Raw genomic sequence first — 7981 nt, forward strand, 5'->3', positions numbered from 1 at the left:
TGTTCTAATGTCTCGCGCACTTTGATGGTGGAGACACGCGTATCAGAAAAACAAGTCGAAACAAAAGAGATGACAGACGAGAATAGCTTGACGTTTTCTGGAAATTGTAAACAAACGGATTAAATGTCTTAATCTTGTCTTGTGTTCATTGCTAATCCTTTAGATCAAAAGTGGATAAAGGCTCTTATTTTCGACAGGTTGGATTGTGGGTGGGCGTTTTTTTTTGTCTTAGGTAACGGGGAACAAGTGGTGCTGGTTTAACGTTATACGTCACCTACACGAAAGAAAAAGAAACATTTTATTTTGGTCATCTCTGTATGTCTGGGTATTTGCCTAAAGTAGATATATTAGCAAACGTCTGGACATACAAAGCTTAATGATTTTCTTACTATATTGCTTGTAATTCCGACGTCGTTAGAAAAAAAAGAGCAGGCCATCCATTTTAGCAGTAACTTTATAACTAATGCACCACTATTTTATTGTTACTTTATGAAGTTGCTCTGTCTGTGCATCTGAAGCCTATGGGCCCACAAAATGGTGGACATATAAAACTGTAATGCTATAGGCAGTTTGAAATCAATTTAGCATATCAATCTTTCTTACTGCTTTTAATACACATGATAGTTTGTGCATTTATCAAAGGTTTCAAATGTATTGTTTATTATGAAACCGTGCTGCTCGGAGACTATATTCTGCCTTGACAGAGTTCAAAACCGGCTACGAAATCTAGTAGGTGATGCCCTTTTCTCTTCCCTGCAGCCTCTCTCCTACAGAAGAAACGTTGTGAACATATCTCTGTTCTACCATTATTTTCATGGCAATTGTTCGTCTGAGCTCCAATCCATGGTTTTCCCTTGCCAAATTTTCTCAAAATCTCTCAACTAGCTACAACTACTACCAATAATTTCCTTCACTCTTTATAAAATATAAATATAAAAGCAGATTCCATTAACAAAGCTTCTTTCCTCGAACTGCTCGCCTATTCCACTTGTTTGCTTTTCAGCTGACTACAACATGGCTGCAATCAAGTTCTTATTGAGCCGTCCCCTTAAATCATCAGACTATACCAAATTTCCACTACTAATGATTACTACGCCATTGTCCCGATGACCACCGTACACTCATTAACCCTTATCCTTGAATAACCTTCAGTGGTGAGTCCCTTGTAAACAAACAACAACAACAACAATAATAATAATAATAATAATAATAATAATAATAATAATAATAATAATAAATTCTCACACATGTAATCATCGGAGATTACTCACTAACAATAACTAGTGGTATTTTCTGAAGTCTGGTGACAAGTCTCCACAGATTTCCAGTATTCTCCTTTTTTAAAAATAATCTTTGCATATAAATTTGCGTTATCGTAACAGTCGCTTGATGTTGATCTTATGCTGGCAATGGCCGTTGATCATTACTTTTGAGTAACAGTAAGCCCCCCCCTCCCAGTGGAGGTTTGGTTTAAGATTTCTCTCAACAGTTTTTCCATCCACCGTGACGCTTCTGCTATTTGATGTGGTGACGGTCGATGCTAACTCTACACTTTTTTAATATATATATATATATATATATATATATATATATATATATATATATATATATATATATATAAATATATATATATATATATATTTTTTTTTTAATTAATCAATTTTTTTTGTGGGTAGTCCATTTAAATTTTATGGCTTCAGTTTTTTTTATTTTTATTTTTTTTATTACATTTTCACCACAAACAAGGCACATTGCCACTTTGTTGTAGGGGGCTACTATCAGGGACATAAGCATCAGAGGTACTGTGTAGGAAGTTTGGCAGCAAGATGTCGGTTCACGTTGCACTTGATCTTCTGCATGTCAGTATAGTCGGGGAAGCAGGGACCCGGAAGGGAGTTTCAAAGTCTAGCTGTTCTGGGGAAGAAACTACTGGAGTAGAAAGCTCACTTGCATCTAGGGATCTCTACTGTGAATGGGTGGGATTTAGCTGCTTGTCGGGGGTATTTACGTCAAGGGGGCACAAGTGCTTGCAGTTCGTCAGAACATTCACCGTTAAAGTACTTATAGAACAGGCAGAGAGATGCAACATTTCATCGATGTGACAGAGGCTGAAGTTTAACTGACAGTTCTGATGATTGGCGACTCTCTTTTGAACCTTGTCTAGTAGCGAGAGACTAGTAGCAGATGCACCAGCCCAAATATGACAACAATACTCAATACATGGGCGAATGGTGGCCTTATAGAGGTATAGGATATTTTCAGGCGTTAATAGCTTTCTAGCACGATAGAGAGAACCCACCTTCTTCGCAGCGGTCGTGGCAATGTTCTCAATGTAGTTGTTTAAACTCCTGTTTCCTGTGAACGTTAGGCCGAGGAGTTTAAAAGATATACTTTCAGATTTGGCCATTTCTATTGGCGGTAGGGAAGGTTTCTTGTAGTTATTGAAGGAAACAAGTTTAGTATTGGCAGCATTGAAGGTGACCATCCATTTTTGTTCCCATTCCACTACGGATCGGAGGTCATCCTCTAGTGTTTCTGCCATTTCCTTTAGATATGTGTTCATTTGTTTTCCTGTCATGTGTTATAGAGTGTGGTGTCATCAGCATACAGACCCATCTCACAGACAATTTTGTCAGGGAGGTCATTTATGAATATTAGGAATAACAGAGGTCCAAGGATAGATCCCTGAGGCACTCCCGCATTTATATCATATTGTTTAGATGTGTGACCGTCAAGGACAAGGACAACCTGAATTTTTCTCTTATCTAAGAAGGATCTAATTATGTTATGTATTCTTCCAGTGATGCCGTATGATTTGATTTTCTTGAGAAGACCCTCATACCATACCCTGTCAAAAGCCTTAGATATATCTAGAGCTACCGCTCTAATCTCCCCGCTTTGTCCAGTGACTGGTATATACTTCTGAGATTACAGTTAGGATGTCTGCTGTGGAACAGACTTGCCTAAATCCATATCGTTTCTAAGTCAGAAGTTTAGCATCTGTAAGGTGATGGACTAGACCTTGGTTAATTATGGTCTCAAATATTTTGGCGAAAAGTGGAAGGAGGCTAATGGGGCGATAATTTGATGGGTTAGTTCTTTCGCCAGAATTCTTGAAAACTGGCACTACAGAAGCAGTTTTCCAGCAGGCAGAAAAGCAAGATTCATTAAGGCATTTGTTGTAAAGTTTGGAGAGAACTGGAGCTACTTCGGCGGCGTACTTTTTTAATGGCACAGAGATCAGATCCACATGCCTTTGCAGTGTCAAGCTTTCTTATGATAGCATGCATCTGAGTAGGGGTGATTTTCAGATCGTCTAGTGTGGCGTTTGTCTGCAAAGGAAAGTCAGGGAGGGGGTGGTTGGCAGAGTCCAGTGTGGAGTTGGAGGCAACCGACTGGCAAGCATGTTAGCCTTCTCAGTTGCTGAGCAAACAACCTCATGATTGTTGGATAGTGGGGGAATTGCTGATTGCTCATTATTTACTACACTGTTGTAGATTTTCCAGAAGTCTCGTGTTCCTAATTTCTGTGCTTCGGTGCGTTTTTGGGTGGTTTCAGTAATTTCTCTCTTAGCTGGCGCTATTTCTTTCTTACAGTTATTTCTGGCTTCTATGTAGTCTGTTTGAACTGGATTTATGTCGATTAAATTTGCGGTACGCATGCTGCCTTTGCGCTATGGCAGCTGCACAGGTTGAAGTAAACCATTGGGGAGATTGGGGTTTGCTATAGAATTTGCGTGTGGGAACATGTGCTTCAATTGCCGCTTTGAACCATTCAGTGGTCTCATTTGCGCAATGTTCAGCAGGAAGTGAAAAAAATATTTTGCCATGGAGCGTCCCTAATGAGGTCCCTGATGGCTTCCCAGTCAGCCTTTTTATAATATCTCGTTGTTTTGAGCAGTGGCTCTTCAGTTTTGGCTCTATAGTTTGGGGCGATTTTAACCATTACCACTGCATGATCGGCGTTCTCAATAGGGCTGTGGGCATTCGTTAACCAGTCATCGGGAACTGTGGTCAGAAACAGATCTAGAAGTGATGCATGTTGTTCTTGCTGGTTTGGGAAACGGGTTGGAAACTTTACCATCTGTGATAGGGAATGAGATATAGAGAAGTTACGTGTTGTGGTACCAGCTGCATCTGTGTAAGTAGAAAATCTAAGGCAGTTGCTGTGGTGGACATTGAATTCTCCAAATATATGCACTTGTGTGCTAGTGTCGAGGGAAAGTGCTGTATCTATGCTGTCAGAGACTTTGTTTATTAGGGTACAGTCCTGGGTCGAGGGAGAGCGGTAGAGAAAATAAAAGTAGCTAATGTTATGTTGCATGTTAAGTCAAGCACATAAAGGCTTGATCGTCCGATTCTAGTTTAGTTTCTCTAGTCAAGGGGAGGGTGTTTCGAATGTAAACTCCGTCCGTGCATGTGTCTTGTATACTTTATCATCCAAGCGGACTACGGGATAAAAATCAAGGAGACAGAAAAACGAAAGAAATCGGCGGCATTCGAACTGAAAGAAATATATCTGAAGAAAATCAAATCAATACCAATAATTATAGTATCATGAGGAACAGTCACAAAGAATGTACCCCCCCCGCCACAAAAAAACTAGAAGTTGAAATCAGCGGAAAAACCGAGACTATGCAACGGATGGTAATGCTGAAAGCAGCTGAAATCTTAAGGAAAATACTATATAGTTATATTAGTTGCATGTTTTTGTTTTACTTCTGTTGCAGTTTCTAGATGTACAAGTAAATTCTGTCGCTCATGTAGATTAGTTCCCGTATTTGAGGATTTTCCTTAAGATTTCAGCTGCTTTTAGCATTACCATCCGTTGCATAGTCTCAGTTTTTCCGCCGATTTCGACTTCTTTTTTTTTTTTTCACATTCTTTGGGACTGTTCCCTGTGAACGTTATTGGTATTGATTTGATTTTCTTCAGATATATTTCTTTCAGTTCGAGTGTCGCAGATTTCTTTCGTTTTTCTGTCTCCTTGATTTTTATCCCGTAGTCTGTTTGGACGACAAAGTGTACAATTTGGCAGTTCCTCTTCTTTTTGTTAATTATTATGATGTCTGGTCTACTTATTTGTATATTTTCTGTTTGTATGTCCGTGTCCCACAGGATTTTGTGGTTTTCGTTTGCCTGTACTGCCTCCGGTGTGTGTTCGAACTATGCCCGCATGTTCGAAGTGTAGTCGCCTGCATGCTCTCATTGTATTGCCTTTTCATATACAGTCGGACCTGTCCTTACATTCCTTTTGTATCAGTTTGTTGCATTCACTTATTATATGGTTTATTGTTTCCTCTCTTTATCCACAGAGTCTACATTTACTGTTTTTTTATGTTTTATCTATTTTAGCTTTAGTGTGGTTTGTTATAATCGCGATGTTCCGTGCAGCTGTCATCAGAGATTCTGTTTCTCTGCTCATGTGTCCTTTTTAAGCTAATCTGTTGTGTAGGGGTACATATTAAAATATGACGGGGACATATATAACGAGAGAATACTTTTATATATAGTACATATTAGAGGAGAGAGTGATATGATGCACAGTTCTTAACACAAAGGAGAGGAGAGGAGATACATAATCTTCGAAGGGTTACACAATGTTCATTATAAGATGATAAACACAATTACCTTTCGTTCGTGATGAAGGATGACACAAGACAACAGTTACAACATAATGACGGCTTCTTTATTCATCTGATTTGACGGTCGATGATGTCCAGAATTCAAATTTGGATCTACATAGTCTAAATGTTCTTCCTTCGCTTCCAAGAGATCAACTGACCAACTGACTGGCTCTCTTGCTGACTCACTAAAATCCTAACCCATAATATGGAGAAATGTCCTTCATCTAGGACGTCAGAAGTGTGTTTTTCAAACATGATCAATTTCACGTGGCTTTACATATGTTTGTCCAACACACTTTTGACAAACAAAAGAATCCTACATTCTAATCTAACCTATTTTAAACAATATTATTTAATTTGAATTGTTCATTCTTTTACTGACATATTTAATATTCAGATTTCTAAAAGAATAAACAATAGACTTAATTTCTAACATCCCATTTCTTAACTTTGCCTACAGGGTTCGATTCTAGGCTTAATCTCATTTTCACTTATCTAATATTCTTATTTACATGGAAAGAGGACAGAACTTTTCCATGTAACACATCCAGGTGTTTTCATTATTATTATTATTATTATTATTATTATTATTATTATTATTATTATTATTATTATTATTATTATTATTAGTATTATTATTATTATTATTATCAATATACTTTTTATTTTTTAATTTTTTTTTACGTTAATTCACTTTGACCGTTATCATCCTAACATCCTTTAAAAAGAAACTGGAATATTACAAATGGCTAATAAACATAAGAATCTACCAAGCACCTTAGCGCAGTGTGATGATGTGTGAAAGTTATATTCATCTATTGAGTATTGAGGACATACTTTGCACGAAGAGAAATGATATACCAATGATACAATGCCACGTGTAATGTGTGTGTTTATGCCATGTGTAATATGTGTGTTTATGCCATGTGTAATATGTGTGTTTATGCCATGTGTAATACGTGTGTTTATGCCATGTGTAATATGTGTGTTAAAGATGCACTTAAATCTGATGACGCTAGAGGAAGATTAAATTTGGATAGTATAGGAAGATGGGTGCAGAACAGGAGGCTTCGATAGAATGGTCACATTGAAACAATGGATGATATAAAACAGTTGCGGTAGCCGAGTCCGTTCACATGAGGAAACCAAGTAAATCACGGAAGGACGCGATAAAGATGAAGTTGTGAGAAAGATGGATAATAAAGATGTGGTAAGAGAAAGTTTGAATGTCAATTTCTAAAAGTCATCCAACACATACAGCGAGCGTTAAACCGAACATGATGATGATGATGATGTTCCACGGCTACCAAATTACCTTCCCTTCAACCTGTTTAACCTCTGACATTAATGGTATTTAAAAAAAAATTGCTAAATAAAAATAAAAAAAAAACAAAAAACAAAACGAACACTCGACGCATGTTTTTGTGTGGATATTGCCCCATACATTCATTTAACCTGCTAATGACCTTAATCATTGTGTAACAGAGCGTGGACGCATACAAAATGAGAAATGACGTCACTGTAAGGAAAACTACTATGAAAAGGAGAAAGAGAACATTAGAGAACTCGACTACGTTAGAGACGTGGATGACGTTTGAGAGCACGTTCAAGAAGACGATCACGTCGTAACAAGGTCACTCGTGGCGGCAGACTGAGGAAATAAATATCGCTGTTGCACTAAAAAGTTCGAGTTATTATTTGTCTTTGCGACGTAGACTGCTACAACGTGTGGGTTCCGTGTGTACTACGTTAAAGTTGTTCCGGTCCAAAGTTGTTCTCCGATCCAGTCAGTCCTGCAACAAAGGAATTCTTCGTTTAAAACAAAACTCACAAGCCTAGTTTATAAACAAATAATGTTTTTATACTACAAGTGATACTCGCTTTCCGCAGTTGAACGGCAGACTTGCAGATTTTTGCTGGACCAGATCGAAATACAAACGATCAGTTCAAATTCCCACACTTACTCCCCCTTTCTTTCCCGTCTCCTAGAATCTCTTTCACACCCAAAATATTTTGATCTTTTATTAGACGTAACATTCGACTGCCGAGAGGTTGACTGAAAGATAACATCCAGACGGTCTCTATTCAGAGACGTTTATCTGGAGTTCAACTAGAAAAGTAACTTTTTCGAAGCATATCAGCCCCAGCATGATTTTACCATTCAATGAGACACATTTTCAACAAAAAATATCTTCTGGATGGTCGTACTATGGCCAGAGATATTTTCAGTTCTCTGTGCTCTCTCCTCTCGTTCGTTTGGTCAAACGTCCACTTCAACTTTTGCCTCAGAAAGACATGCTACATGTTTACATTTGATTACATAATTAAAGTCGTATAACATAGAGACGGTAGTTG

Source organism: Euprymna scolopes, chromosome 19, assembly GCF_053919585.1.
Source record: "Euprymna scolopes isolate OS-2025 chromosome 19, ASM5391958v1, whole genome shotgun sequence".
In the NCBI taxonomy this organism is placed as follows: domain Eukaryota; kingdom Metazoa; phylum Mollusca; class Cephalopoda; order Sepiida; family Sepiolidae; genus Euprymna; species Euprymna scolopes.